General features: G+C 37.3%; 1 pseudogene; it reads left to right on the top strand.

The window, feature by feature from the left end:
* The window catches only part of LOC149173158 (alanine--glyoxylate aminotransferase 2 homolog 1, mitochondrial pseudogene), a 36,072-nt pseudogene extending 23,082 nt beyond the window's left edge, over positions 1 to 12,990 (top strand).
* Positions 12,991 to 16,464: the final 3,474 nt, after the last annotated feature.

The raw sequence follows: 16,464 nt of genomic DNA, 5'->3' as shown, positions 1-16,464 counted from the left end.
AGTCTAGAACATGATGAGAAATCTTGTGTCCCTATATAAAACGATGTTCCTTGGTATCCCAAAGTGCACCAAGACTTGTCCAAAGAACAAGTTTGTTTCTTCTATCCAACTAATAGTCTTTTTACAAGGCATTAGAACACGCTTCTTGCTAAACCTTCAACTACTGCGAATAAGTAGTCATACCCCTTCTTGATTGTTGGTAAACCTCCCACAAATTCCATGAAATTCTTTCCCAAGGATGAGTGGGTACAAGTAAGGGATGATATAGACCCTATTTCCTGTTACTAGGATTGTTGGTACAACAAAGCATGCATCCTATTATGAGCCTAGCTACATGTTCTTGTATCTTGGCCCAATACACATACCTTTGCAAGTTGGCCAATATCTTACCTACAACAAATTGCCCTACAACCTTGGAAGTATGAGCCTCTGTAATCAGGTATAGCCGCTCACCTTTAAGAACACATAATTTATCCAACCTATAGAGTAACCTGTCTTGGAGATGGTAGTTAACTATGATATCACCATCGTGCACATGAATTTGGCTCGACAAATGCTAAAACACCTCCTTAAAGTTCTCATCCTATGAATATGCCTCCCTATATTCATCATGGGTGAATGGCTCAATGTGCATCGAATTTCCCAAAGCTATGATATTGATGTGGGTGACCTTGAAAGCATGCTAGTAATTTTTTTTGTGTTTCCCTTATAATTGACCACTAAATGAAACTGTTGTAAGAACCCCATCCACTTGTAATACCTAGTTTGTTATATCTTACTCTGGGCTTGCAGGTATTGTAGTCATTGGTGCTTTGTCTGGATTACTATCTCCTTTCCCATCATATAGTGTTTCCACTTCTTCACATCTTGCACCCAGGAAGAGAGCTCCCTTTTGTAGGTAGGGTAATTAAGAGTTTCCCCATGAAATACATAATAATAGTAACATACATTCCTTCCTTAATACATCAATACTTCTCCTATAGCATACCCAATCACATTTGTCTCCACTCTGAAGGGCTACTACAAGTTCATTGTTTCCATAATTGGTGCTTGAATAATCTTTTTCTTTAACTCCTCAAAGGTTTTCAACTAACCCTTTCAGCACTGGAAACTCTTGCCACTCGTTGTTATGGTATGGAGTGGTGTTGCTAATGTTAAAGATGAGGCTATAAATTTCATCATGAACTGTGCTACCCAAAAAAAATGTAACCTCCAAAACATTAGTAGGCATCAAGCACTTCATGATGAAATCCATCTTGGTAGGATTTATCTTTAGCTCTCCTCCACCTATCGCATATCCCAGATACACCAAAGACTATTGTGCAAACTCATATTTTTTTAGATTTGCTAGCATTCGATGCTTCTTTAATGTCTCTAACACCTATGTCAATTGTGAGATGTTCTCCTCTAAGGTAGCGTTGTATACCAGTATATCATCCAAATAAAAAATAACAAATTAATTTATAAATTGGTGCAATATATCATTCATCAACCTCTTAAAAATAGTAATACATACTTCTTGCCAAGGACTGATCAATTTCTTGGTTTGGTGGGCACTTACCAGTGAAATTTTGGACTTTCCCTTGCCTGGGTTAATGTTGAATGAATTTTCATCCTCGATAGGGTGGCATTGGTAGGCTCTCCACATGAAGATTGAATCTTTCATGTACATATAGGGACTTCGAAACATCACTCCACATACATCAAGGGAAACTACATCTAGTTCTACTTCATCAATAAGATCAAAACTAATAGAAAACCTAATTTTTCATTGTTTGGTTACCTTTATTTTTGCATCTTTATTAGCCCATCCCAATGGATATAGGCTTGGATGATCATGAAATTCCAATCCCAATTTTTTGACCAGCTCTATTGCAATGAGATTCACTTATGATCCTTAGTTCAATAGAGCATAAATCTCTATCCTATTGACTTGTATATTTTATGGGAGAGTTTGGTCATTTCCTTCTCTTCCTATTGTTGAAGGCTACTTAGATTCACCTCCTTCTGCACTAATGTTCAAAGGATATTCTCATCCACATCTAAGATTCTATCAACTTGGTTGCTCGAATCAATGGCCACAAGATTCTTCTTCTTTTCATCTTTCTTTATGATATTTGAGTTAAGCTCTGGATACAACTTCTAACGCTTCTCCTCTATATGACTAGCAATGTTACAGTGGTTGGAGTGATTGATGTGATCTTCGCACTAGAGTGATGTGGCCACTGTCTTTTTATCTTTTCTTTCTTTCCACTTCTTCTTCCCCTCTTAGAAGCATCTTGTTTCTCCTTTTTCTTCAACCCACTTGATTTCCCTTTCTTTTGGCTTATGTTCTCCAGGTATTGTGCCTATACACAAGCCTTGTCCATTGATCTAGGTTTGAAAAGCATCAATTTCTTCTGTAAATAATTATGTACACCCCCCAGATACTTTAGGAGTATGCATGGGTTCTTCAGGGAGATACCCAACATTATGGGAATATTTCTAAATTTTGCAGTGTACTCTTGTACACTCTTCCCCTGCTTCTTCCTAAAGTAATGCCACTAAATTCACTGGTCATCTACATACCAAATAGGATAAAATTGTAACTTTATGAGGTTTTTGAAAGCCTCCCACTTAGTCACTGGAGGATCTCCTTCCACCCTCAATGTATCTATGTGGCTTTCTCACTATGTTAAGGCATGGCCCTCTAATTTCAGTTGGGCAAACAAAATCTACTATTCTTCATCTATATTGGGGTAATACTAGTGATTACCCCATTACTATTGTAGTTATACCCCTTATTTATATTGTTGTGCCCCTATTACCCCCATATTTTTATTTCTGTGCCCCATAGAATCCCTCTATTGTTATTTTTGTGGCTTTATATTATCATTGTTAGGTCGGCTGGATTATATTGTGACTCCTTAGACTCCTATATATAGAAAGGAGGTTTTGTCATTTGTATCATCTAAGAATTTTTCATTTATGTAATGTAAAGGAGGTTGCCCCCTCGAAGAGGCTGAATTCTAAGGCATTGATCTATATTTTCTATCTTTTCTTGAGCTGGTTTCATAACATTTGGTATCAGAGCTTTGGATTCTAGGGTTTCGCTGCTCCAAACAGGTCATCGTGGCATTTTCTCTATAACTTTTTTTTTGTGATGTTTCAGAAGTCGCAAAAAAAACCCATTTGAGAAGAAATCGCGCTGAACCTTGGGTCCAAATTTCAGAGCTTTTCACGCGATATTTGCGGAGATATGATCTAAGGAAGTTGGTCTTTTTGCAGACTCCTGAATTACATTCAAAACAGGTGACCTGGGGAAAATCGTCATAAATTTCTCTCTGGGGATCGGATTGAAATTTCGTAAGAAGGTAAAGAAAGAGGACGGAATTTAGTTTCTTGTGGGTGTGTTTCAGATTCAAAGGTTGAAACAGTGACTCGTGGCACGTCGTACAAGTTCGCTCTACTGAACCAGTCTAAAAGCAAGTCACCGTGGGAGATTTCACATAACTCTTCCTTGGAGAATCCAATTTGGCTCAGACTTGTGGCATTGGAAAGAGGACATAGAAGGCTACTACAGGTAGCAATTTCAGAATTGGATGATCCGAAATTACAGAGATACATCAGATTCAATATCAGGCTTCTATAAAGTAAAAAAAGGTGTGTAGTTTTTTTTAAATTTTTGTGTAAACTTGGTTTAACGGAATTCAAAGGGCATAGTAAAGCATTATTATCGGTAACTGATGCCCCGAGGAAAGAAAATGCAAACACCTAGTAAGGAACCTGAAAGCTCTAGCATGACTCATGAAGAAGAGGAAGAAATGCTACATGATATATCAAAATTACAAGAACAAGTGCAACAAATGTCACGCTCACAAAAGCTAACAGAAGCTAAGATAAGTGGCGTGGAATCTAAGATAAAGGGCATGGAAGCTAAGATGGATGATTCGAAGACAGATTTGAAGAGAGACATGGCAGATTTGAAGATAGATTTGAAGACAGACATGGAAGAATTGAAGAAGTTGCTACAAGAAAGGGTCACTAATGGTGAAAAGGTAGTAAAGGAAACTCATGATGAGAACAAAAGAAATGTTAATCATGATTCCATAGATGCTAATGTTGGATCGAAGAATCACCATATTCCAAAAATTGATATGAGGAAGTTTGATGGCAAGGATCCCGCCACATGGATATTACAGATGGAGCAATTTTTCGATCTCAATAATGTGCAAAAAGCACAAAAGGTACGTATGGCAACTGTATATTTGGAACCAAATCAGTTTGTATGGTATCAATGGCTTTGCTCTCGTAAACAATTTATCACTTGGGCAATTTTTACGGAAGAATTGATAGCACATTATGAAGATACAAAAAGCAACACTTTTTTTAGCCAATTGATAAGTCTCAAACAAAAGGGTTCAGTAATGGAGCACATTGAGGAGTTCCAAAAATTGAACATAAGGGTAAAAGATATTCCAGAGGAGCATAGGATTGATGTGTTCATAGGGTCTTTAAAGGATAATATCCAACATGATGTTCGCCTTTGGGAACCTGATTCATTAGAGAAGGCATTCAGGTTAGCAAGAAAAATGGAAAGCAAAATTATGGCAACCAGGAAGCATACCACTCACAACTATAAAGACGGAAGTGTTGTTGCCCCTAGTCTTCCACAACCTATAAGGTTGACACCACAACAATTGGAAGAAAAAAGAGCAAAAGGGCTTTGTTACAGTTGTGATAGCAAATACACTAAAGGTCATAAGTGTGCTGAGAAGAAATTATTCTACATAGATTGTGAAGAGGAAGAAGAAAAGGAGCAAGAAAGGTCAAAAGAAGAAGATATACTCCAGGAACAAAGCCTAGATGAAGAACAAATAAATCCGACCATATCTTGTAATGCATTGGCGGGAATTACCACTCCTCAAACCATCAAGATAGAAGGACAAATCAAGAAGAAAAAGGTAATAGTGTTGATTGATTCAGGAAGCACCCACAATTTTATTCATTGTAGGGTAGCAAAAGAATTGAATTGCTTCCTATATCCAGCACCAGAGTGTCAAGTGATGATTGCAAATGGAGGAACAATAAATTGCTCTGGAAAGTGCCATAATATCAAGCTATCCATGGGAGAATATGTATTGACTAGCCCAATGCTTTCCATTCCAATGGGAGGTGTTGATGTTGTACTAGGAGTCCAATGGCTACAATCCTTGGGTACAATAGCTTTTAATTTTCAAGAAATTTTCATCAAATTTTCTACGGAAGGAAAGGAAGTTGAATTAAGGGGTATTGCAGGGAAACCAGGAAAGATAATCAGCTCTAATGGCATGACAAAGCTTCTAAAAAAGGAGCAAAGAGGTGTAATTGCACAATTATGTTCGCTAGATGTTTCCACATTGGAATCATCTATTTCTCCAGATCTCCAAAAAGTCCTGGACAATCATTCCAAGGTATTTGAGACTCCAAAAGGTCTCCCACCTATGCGTGATCATGATCATGCTATTCATCTGATTCCAGGAAGTGTTCCTCCAAACATCAGGCCGTACAGATATCCCTATGTCCAAAAAAGTGAAATTGAACGTATGGTTGCAGAAATGCTAGAGGCTGGTATAATTCAACCGAGTCAAAGTTCTTTCTCAGCTCCAGTAGTATTGGTGCACAAGAAGGATGGATCATGGCGCATGTGTCCAGATTATAGGGAGCTCAACAAGCTCACTATTAAAGATAAGTTCCCCATTCCTGTTATTGATGAATTACTGGATGAATTGCATGGATCAATTTACTTCACCAAGTTGGATCTTCGTTCGAGATATCATCAAATCAGAATGAAGATTGAAGACATTCCGAAAACGGCATTTAGAACTCATGAGGGTCATTATGAATTTTTGGTCATGCCTTTTGGCCTTACCAATGCACCTTCAACATTTCAAGGTTTGATGAATTCAATTTTCAAACCATTCCTTAGAAAATTTGTGTTAGTATTTTTTGATGATATACTAATCTACAACAAGTCTTGGAAGGATCATGTTGAACATGTTGACAGGGTGCTACAACTATTGGAGGAGAAACAATTATATGCAAAAAGATCCAAATGTTTCTTTGGAGTCCAGGAGGTGGAATATTTGGGTCATATTGTATCTCATGAAGGAGTTAAGGTAGACCCTAGCAAAATTAAAGCCATTAAGGAATGGAAAATCCCCACATCCATAAAGCATCTGCGAGGATTTCTTGGGTTGACAGGGTATTATCGCAAGTTTGTTAAGAATTATGGGAGAATAGCAGCACCTCTAACAACATTATTGAAGAAAGATTCATTTTCATGGACTCCAGAAGCAACAAAGGCCTTTGAACATCTTAAAGAGGCAATGTGCCAAGCACCGGTCTTAGCTACACCGGACTTCACAAAAACCTTTATTGTGGAATGTGATGCTTCAGGAAATGGAATTGGTGCTGTTCTAATGCAAGATGAAAGACCCATTGCTTTTGAAAGTCGTCCAATCAAGGGAAAGTTTTTAAGCAAAGCTATTTATGAGAAGGAAATGTTGGCAATACTCCATGCACTTAAGAAATGGCGACCCTACCTAATGGGAAGACACTTCAAGGTAAAAACGGATCATGATAGCCTTAAATACTTTTTAGAACAAAGATTATCCTCTGAAGAGCAACAAAAGTGGGTCACAAAGATGTTGGGTTATGACTTTGAAATCATCTACAAAAAAGGGAAGCAAAATGTGGTGGCAGATGCACTCTCAAGAAAGGATGAGGATGTGGAAGCATTGTTGTGTGCCATTTCTATTATCCAACCAGATTGGATAAACGAAGCAAGGGAGGAATGGAAGAATGACGAAGAAGTGTGGGCACTTATTCGAAAGCTACAACAAGATTCCAGTACTTCTGATACATTTAGCTGGCAAAATGATTCGTTATGGTACAAAGATCGCTTATACCTCTGTAAGAATTCCCAGCTAAAACAAAAGATTCTTATGGAATTGCACACTTCTCCCTTAGGAGGGCACTCAGGATTTTTAAAAACTTACCACAGGGTTAAGAAGGAATTTTTTTGGGATGGCCTTAAATCAGATATTCAAAAGTTTGTGGCAGAATGTTTGGTTTGCCAGCAAAATAAAGTTGAAACAATTAAGACACCAGGTCTATTACAACCTTTATCCATTCCAAGCCAACGTTGGGAGGAGGTTTCAATGGATTTTATCACAGGTTTACCCAAGTCTGAGGGAAAGAGTGTCATCATGGTGGTAGTTGACAGACTTACCAAGTATGCACACTTTTGTGCATTATCACATCCATTTAAAGCCAGTACAGTTTCTACTGCATTTATGGAAACAGTTCAAAAGCTACATGGAAACCCAAAGATTATTGTAAGTGACAGAGATCCCATTTTCACTGGAAATTTTTGGACAGAATTATTTTCTTGTCTTGGTACTCAGTTAGCTCATAGCTCATCTTATCATCCTCAATCTGATGGGCAAACTGAGATAGTAAACAAATGTTTGGAAGGATATCTTCGTTGCTTTGTATCTGATAAACAGACACAATGGGTCAAATGGTTGCCTCTGGCTGAATGGTGGTATAACACTTCCTTCCATACAACAACAAAAATGACCCCATTTATGGCACTTTATGGGTATCAACCACCATCCATCACATCATATTTAAGAGAAAATTCTAAGGTTCAGGCAGTGGAACATCACATCGAACATCAACAACAAGTCCTCCAACTCTTAAAGGATAACCTCGTGTTGGCACAAAATAGAATGAAACAACAGGCAGATCAACATCGCAGTGAAAGAAGTTTTGATGTAGGTGATTGGGTATTCCTACGGCTACAACCATATAAGCAAATGTCCCTAAAGCAAGCTAAGAAGGATAATAAATTATCACCAAAGTATTATGGTCCGTACAAGGTGTTGCAAAAGATTGGTACTATGGCATACAAATTGGAGCTTCCTGCAGCTTCTCGATTGCACCCAGTTTTCCATGTTTCATGTTTAAAGAAGGTTATAGGTGACAAGCTCCCAATTCAAACAATATTGCCAGAACTTGACGAGGAAGGAAAAATTATATTGGAACCGGAAGCAGTCACAGAAACAAGAACTCGACAGCTACGAAATCGATCAATTTCAGAGTATCTTATCAAGTGGAAGAACTTATCCGCTGAAGATTCCACATGGGAGGATGAGAATTTTATGCAGAAGTATCCAGAACTACTCAAGCGTTGAGGACAACACTTTTTTGAAGGAGAGGGGCATGTTGGGTCCCTATAATACTAGTGATTACCCCATTACTATTGTAGTTATACCCCTTATTTATATTGTTGTGCCCCTATTACCCCCATATTTTTATTTCTGTGCCCCATAGAATCCCTCTATTGTTATTTTTGTGGCTTTATATTATTATTGTTAGGTCGGCTGGATTATATTGTGACTCCTTAGACTCCTATATATAGAAAGGAGGTTTTGTCATTTGTATCATCCAAGAATTGTTCATTTATGTAATGTAAAGGAGGTTGCCCCCTCGAAGAGGCTGAATTCTAAGGCATTGATCTATCTTTTCTATCTTTTCTTGAGCTGGTTTCATAACACTTCCCCTGCTTCTTCCTAAAGTAATGCCACTAAATTCACTGGTCATCTACATACCAAATAGGATAAAATTGTAACTTTATGAGGTTTTTGAAAGCCTCCCACTTAGTCACTGGAGGATCTCCTTCCACCCTCAATGTATCTATGTGGCTTTCTCACTATGTTAAGGCATGGCCCTCTAATTTCAGTTGGGAAAACAAAATCTACTATTCTTCATCTATATGATGAACACTAAAAATTAACTTCTCATTGTTGCAACCAATGATCTAGCTTCAACATCTCAATATCACCTTGATATTGCTCGATGTCGACCTTCACTTCCATTTTGAATAGGGATTGTGAATGGTTCACAACACTTGAATCGGATTAATCATTTTCTGTTTCTTTCTTAGATTCCCTCTTTGGTTCTTCTTGGTCTACCAATTTCCCTTGGAATTTGACCCCTGCATTAGAAAATCCATCTTCTCCACATAATACAAGCTTATTGGTCAGGGCCACCATGAGGAGGCTCATATTAGGGTTTATATATGTGACTTGTGGTTCCAACTCTGTAAACCCAACCTCTATAGGATCATAAGGGTTATTTATAGATTCATTAGCCATGACTGGGGTTTTGTGACTTTTGGCTTAACTAATCATGGATATTCCATTGGATAGTATGTTAAAACAAATCTACCAAAGAAATTTGGCTCTAATACCAATATGATATGTAAAATATCATGGATATTCCAATGGATAGTTTGTTACAACAGATCTAATAATTTTTTGATCTCAGATTTTTGTGATCCATAATGATTTTTTGAGACAAATTTCGGATTAATCACGTAGAATTGTTTTTTGGTCGACGTTTTGAACCTAACGATGAGGTCCATCTTCAAAAATATGAACCTCATTAGTACGTTCGAAACGTCAACCATAAAACAATTCTATGTGATTAATTCGAAAATTGTCTCAAAAGATCTAATAAAAATTTTCTTAAAATTTGAAATCTACAATATGAGGGTTTATTTCTCCTTAGATTTATGGATCTATAAATTAATGTTTATTACATATGCATGAAAATTATAATTATGTAGAAAATAGAGAAAAACGAAGTATGACTCGCAAACCACAAATTAACATAAGATATAACCTAAGAAACCCTTTCAGGAGAAAACCCACTTAGACGGCGAGGTTTCTCTACTCCCTTTCTCTAAATGGAAAATGGATGCAGGTATAAGCAAGTGATGCATCTGGCCCATGGGTTACTATAGTGCACAAATCATCCATGTTTTTTCTCTCCCTATCCACTCTTTTCTACTATGCTTATTTATGGAACAAACTACGCTCGAATAGAATGAAACCCCTTTTCCTCATAGTGGCCCAATTATAACAACACCCGATAGCCTACTAAAGGTTAAGTTTGACTCCTTCAACTCTTAACTAGAGTTGTAATATTAACTCTTCTAGAGTCCTATTCATCATGACCATGTGGCTCGCTACTTTTCTATGAAGAGTGGGGGCTGATGTGGTATCTTATCGAATTATGGTGGTGAAAATAGGAAGGTAAACATCCAAGTGGAATAACTTTTGCATACAGCCTTTGATTGTGGTGACTCTTACATCATTAGAAAGTTATATTTGTGCATAATAGCACAAAAAAGTGCTACGCTTAAGTGATAAATATTTACCCCCAATGCCTCAAACTTATCTCATAGGGTTTCAAACACTAATTTTCTGAATTGGGTCCAACTGGAAAAAATGGTTTTGGGAGCTAATTCCTCTACTTTTTCCACTCTGAAAGCTTCAAGATGGATGAAAAAAATATATTGATCCAATCTATATCACTAAGTTTGTTAAAAAATCGAAAAGCCAAAAATATTTTCTTGTATTAATAATTACTTGTGATATTATTATGTTCTTATTAACTTCTTTATGTTCTTTCTTTATCTTCTTCTCATCAAACAATTGTCAAAACAAAAACATGAAAATTCGGGACACAAGAAGTAGGTTCTCAGCTAGGGCTAAAACCTCTTTATAGGGGAAAACCCAATCATAACTCTTCCTTCACTAAATTGAAATTGAGATTGACCAAGCCCCTAGATCCAAAAAACTTCCTCCTCCACCAAGTCATCCATTCAATTGTTCTTCCAACCTTCAAATAGACTACAACAATACTGCATCAACACTACTTCAATACTCCATCAATACTGCATCAAGGACAAAGTTCGACCCTACTGCATCATAATTTTGACTCAACTTCAAGACTGAAATTTTGGCCCTCCTACAACTTCAATTCCTTCGCAAATGTGAGACAAGAGAGAAAATTTCAAATTCTTAGCTAAATAAAGACTTCCTTCTCCTTTGCTATCCTTTCCTTCTTATTCTTTGAATTTAACACCCATTACTACTTCCAACTTCAACGATTCAAACTTGAGAGATATGTACTTCAAATGAGTCGAGTTGCTCCAATATATAGTGAGTTTGTGAGGTTGAATTCCCTTGTTGAGGCCGAATTGTCGTTTTTGAGGCTGACTTGGTGGAGGAGGCCTAATTAATCTATTTTACATTGAAATAAATAATTTTATTGACAAATAAATCCCAAGAAGGGTCTTTTACAATATGGCATGGATACAAACACTTGACATAAACCCTAGAAGCTTGTAATGGAGGATTTGACCTAAAAACAATTGACCCAAGCATGAAACCTGTTATCACTCAAGAAAAATTATTTTAAATTATGAACATCAATTTTTTAAATTTGTCAAAGGGTTGGTGTCAGTTTTGGGTCTAGTCTTTTCATCTTGTTTTAGAGTCTTGTTAGTATGTCAAAAGGGGTCAATTCTCTGTTTTAGTCTATCATTGGTCTCATATCTCACATGAATATCATATGTCGAAACTCATTTCAAAGTTCATATGCACTATGAAACTGTCTAGGTGATTTCGTAGCGCAGAAACCCGATCTAGGTGATTTCGTAGCGCAAAACACCGATTTTGCACTGACTGCACTACGAAATCGGGGATTCGTGCTGATTCATAGCAAATCTCATCCAGCTGTCAAATTTATCCAAATCTGTTATCTTTCTACATCATCAGTTATCCGCTCATACACTTTGCCTGTCAATTCAACCACTTATCCTCATCATTAGGACATTAGGTGTCTTGGTACGCACAGGTTGCCAGTTTTGAAAAGGAGCCAAGTGTTTGCAATCCTGATGATGTTTGGGTTCATACATGGGAAGCAAATTTTGTTGAAGGAAAGATGCAGTACTTGTTTGATGAAGATGGGCGTTGATACCTGGATGCTTCTACAGGCATCGTCTGTATCTCCTGTGGGCACTGTCACCCTGAAATTGTTGATGCTATTATAAAGCAAACAAAGCTCCTGTAGCATGCTACCACAATATATATTCATCATGCGGTCACAGATCTTGCAGAGGCATTAGCTGCAAAGATGCCAGGAAATCTTAAGGTAGTTTTCTTTGTAAATTCAGGCACGGAGGCAAATGAATTAGCTACGATGATGGCCCGGTTGTACACTGGTAACCATGATATGATTTCAGTGAGAAATGGATACCATGGAAATGGTTCTAACACAACGGGATTGACCAGTCAGAGCAAATGGAAATTTAACGTGGTGCAGAGTGGAGTGCATCACGCAGTCAACCCTAACCCATATCGAGGGATTTTTGGCGTTGATGGGCCACAGTATGCTAAAGATGTTCAAGATATTCTCGACTTTGGAACCACTGGACGTGTTGCTGGCTTTATTGCAGAGACTATACAGGGTGTTGGTGGAGCCGTAGAACTAGCACCTGGATACTTGCGAGCAGCTTATGATATTGTCCGGAAAAGCTGGAGGTGTTTGTATATCTGATGACGCTCAGACAAGATTTGGTCGTAAGGGAAGTCATTACTGGGGCTTTGAAACACAAGGTGTTATCCCTAACATTGTAACTGTGGCCAAGGGTATTGAGAATGGGCTTCCTATTGATGTTGTTGTCACAACGCAAAAAATTGCACAAGTTTTAACACAACGATCACACTGTGTTACGTTTGGTGGAAATCCAGTCAGTACTACTCGCGGCCATGCTGTGCTAAAAGTTTTAGACAAAGAAAAACGACAAGAACATAGCGCTGTTGTGAGTGCTCATCTAATCAACTGTTTAAAAGAACTTCGCTCCATGCATTTCAAGACGGTAATCTTTAGGAGGTTTTTCTGGGAGAATACCCTGGTGTGGAAGATAGTTGGCTTGAAATTATTGCAACGCAGGGACTGTCCCTCCTGGTAGTTGATATTTCTAGTTCAGACGTGACAGATTCAGGGCTTTCACTATTGCAAAATTGTCTAAATTTGCAGCATCTGAATTTTAACTATTGTCAACGTATTTCTGATGCTGGACTAGAATATCTCACAGGCCTCATTATCTGAATTCTAGAGCAGGCAATATCAGGGAGCACATTTTCATCTTTACACAAGGAAGATTGCAATCACTGGCAACATTTGGACTTACAAACTTGAAGGAGCTACAAATTTCTCGAAGTCTTGTTGCTATGACATATCTCAACATAAAGTCATGTTGTATAACTAATGCTGGATGCCAAAAGCTTGAAGGAATTTTGAATTTAAAAACTCTGAACATGGCCTATAATAATATTACACATGCTGGCCTAGTACATCTAATGGTCATTATTCATAGCCAGTTCAGTTCATGATGCTTCAGGCAGCATTAGACAAATTTTGTATTAACACGTGTACATGAGCCAGGTCTACAATACATGAAAAACATGGCAGCCCAATATGTTGTTGTGTAATCAAAGAAGAACAGCAAGGATAATTAATCTCGAATATCCTTGAGGAAACCAAAAGCAGGAAAACAGGGGCAATTTCCTACTTTCCAGCAACAGTTGAGAAATGTGACATTAAGGGCTAGCAAGCAGTTTCAAACATCCATCAAAGTTAAATTGAAGGGAACCACTTGTCAGAGAACGAGTTTTTATTGTAATAAATGCTATTATCAGCATGATGTGGAGTTAGACTCCTAGTTGTCTTAGGTTTCTAAAACTTTGAATTAGCAGTTGTTGTATTTAATAGTTAGTTAAAGTTTGAATAGGTGTCATAGCAAGCAGAATTCGAGTTCCCCTCATGCTGGAGGAGGAATATTTGCCTTGTGAATAATTCTATATATAGGAGAAAGAGCAATGTACTTGGGTTTGGATATTTCAGAGAAATTGGAACTATTGTGCTATGTATATGACTTTGTTTTAGTAATACAATACTGGGCTTTACTTCTCAGGAATCAGAAGGGATTTACTATTCAGAATGTTGTGTATCATCCTCTCTTTAGTATTTGTAGTGGTATAGATATATGATTACTTAGAAATCACTGATTGTGCTCTAATTTCCTTCACATATTTATAAAGTGTGTTGTCCTGTATGTGTCTGGTGTGTTCTGAATGGTTGAATTCTGGATGTCTTGACTTCTATGTAAGGTTGATATCATTATTATACTGAAACGAATTTGACTCCATAAGCCCAATGGATACTTTCTAGTTGTGTTTCCACCACTCATATTTTTACATTTGTTTCATAAGAGTTAGCCATCTTAATCATAATCAAAGATCATTAATCCTTTGAGAGAGCCCTCTCAGGTTGGGGAGGCTAAGCCTCGGCCTAAAGTAGGTTTGAAATAGTTACTTAAAGTCTTCCTGGTCAACAGCCTTCTAGGGTCTGATTTTGAGATAACAAAATCCATGCTTTCATAAGTCATTTTCTTTAGTAATATTTTTTTTTTCTTTCTTTTGATAAATACAGTACATCATGACTCGAATATAATTGTGAAGACCAACATTAGTTACATTCTTTAACACTCAATCTTAATTAGGGAGGTATTCATAATTACATAGATACTGAGGTACATGGAAGATCTCAAACGAACTAAGAAGAGTTCTAGCACACTTAGTGATGTGGACTAGATACCTGACCAAGGTATTCTATCTGGGTGGGACTAAGGGGACTCAAGATTTAGGCAACTCTAGGTACCATCAGGCTTTTAAGCTCTACCACCAACTCAAGAATCTACGTGCATATCCAAGGTCATAGCTCCATGACCAATGCCACCCTCCCTCTTCAGAATCTGGACATCAACACATAGGCCGACCATAGTCCTCTCAAGCATCTTGCCAGTCCTCTCAAGCATCTTGCCATTAGATGCTTCATCTCTCCCTAATAAACTAAATTAGACATATCCATTTGTTCAAGCATGCTTCCAAAGTGTTCAACCTTCTTATGGAGAGGTTTACCTATACAAACACAAACCCCAATCAACAATAAAATATAAGTAAACACAAACCTTTGAGGTCCTCAATCATATAGATGCTACTTTCATCATCATGTTATAATTTGTCGGAAGCTTTCTTCTTCTTTCATTTCTTCAGCAACACCAGATACATCCTTAGATCGTCTCAAGTCTTATGTTTGCAACTTCATGAGAATTCATCTATAGTACTTTTTATTACTTCAAGGTATTTACTATCATGATATGCCCTCCCTCTTAACTAGGGAGATATACCCTTTCTTCTATCCAGGCGCCCTCTTAATTTAGGGAGATCAACCGCTTCCTTCTTCCATAAAATTAGAGAAAATTTCATGGCGCAAACCATGCTTACGACATCAAAGTCATCTTAATATATACATTTCTTCATCATGCTTATATGAACATCTTCATCATCTTGAAGATTATGTACCTACAAAACTTTAGTAGCAAGTAAAACCAAATATGAACTTACAAAAGCATGAAGTTAACTATACCAAAATCATGTTACTATAATGGAAGCATTTGAACATTCAAACTTTAAACACCAAATACCTAAGCCTGTTTAGGTTCATAATCGATAAGAGACACATCTTTTACATACTAAACTAAAATTATGTATCTTGCTAGGGTTTTATCATAAATGTTGAAATATGTAACTAGGTTCGATCTTCATAATGACATATGTAATCATGATTTTATGTATTTAATGAAAAGAGAAATAAATAAATAAATTTATTATTGTTATTATTGGGGCATGGGTTTCATTCTCAAGAGAAATTTATTTTTAGGTCAAGAACCCATTGAGTGCTTCTAGGTTTGTCATAAAGTCAATTGAGTCATTGTCATGTATTGAAGGCCCATTTGGGCATGTTGCATATTGTAAATAAAATTTATTTGAGTCAAAAGACCCTCTAAGACCCCGTCATGGTGCAAAGATCAAGTCAATGTACATGAAGGGTCAAGTTGACTTAAATATAGAAATTCGTACCCCTCACTAGCCTATAAGTAAGAAGGAACTCGACCTCATTTGGACACTCACTCAAGCAAGTTCGATCTCCTCAAGATAGAAGCTAGAAAATGACAAAAAGGAAGAACAAAAGAAATATTAAAGTTTTTGGGCCTCTCTCTTTCATGTTAGGGTTTCTATAGTTGTTAGGCATGTCTAAGTGCTAGAAAGTTGTTGGCAAAGTCGAAGTGCTAGAAAGTTTTTGGGTAGGTTGAAGTGCTAGAAAGTTATTGGACAGGTCGAAGTTGTAGAAGCAACTGTTGGGTCGAAGTTGCAGAAGAAATCGTTGGGTCAAAGTTGTAGAGGAAACTAGTGGGTCGAAGTTGCTGAAGAATTTGTTGGGGTTGTAGAAGAATTTGTTGGAGGTCGAAATTGCAGAATTTGCTGCAAGGAAAGATTGAAAGATTTGACTTGGTCTTGGAGGGTCTTGGTCAAGGGTCATAGGTCTTGGAATTCATCAATTGAAGTTCTATAATAAGAGAATAATTCTTGTGGGTTTTCCTCTCAAGTGGAGAGGTTTTGGTCCCGGATTATCGCCTACATATTATGTCCTCTTGTATCATTGTTATTTATGATTTGGTAG

The sequence above is a fragment of the Pinus tabuliformis genome, chromosome 4_2 (genome assembly GCF_031772625.1).
Source record: "Pinus tabuliformis cultivar Carrire ecotype Pingquan chromosome 4_2, CPIR1, whole genome shotgun sequence".
Classification (NCBI taxonomy): domain Eukaryota; kingdom Viridiplantae; phylum Streptophyta; class Pinopsida; order Pinales; family Pinaceae; genus Pinus; species Pinus tabuliformis.
Note: the sequence above shows the minus strand (reverse complement) of the source record. Positions and strands in the feature narration are given on the sequence as shown.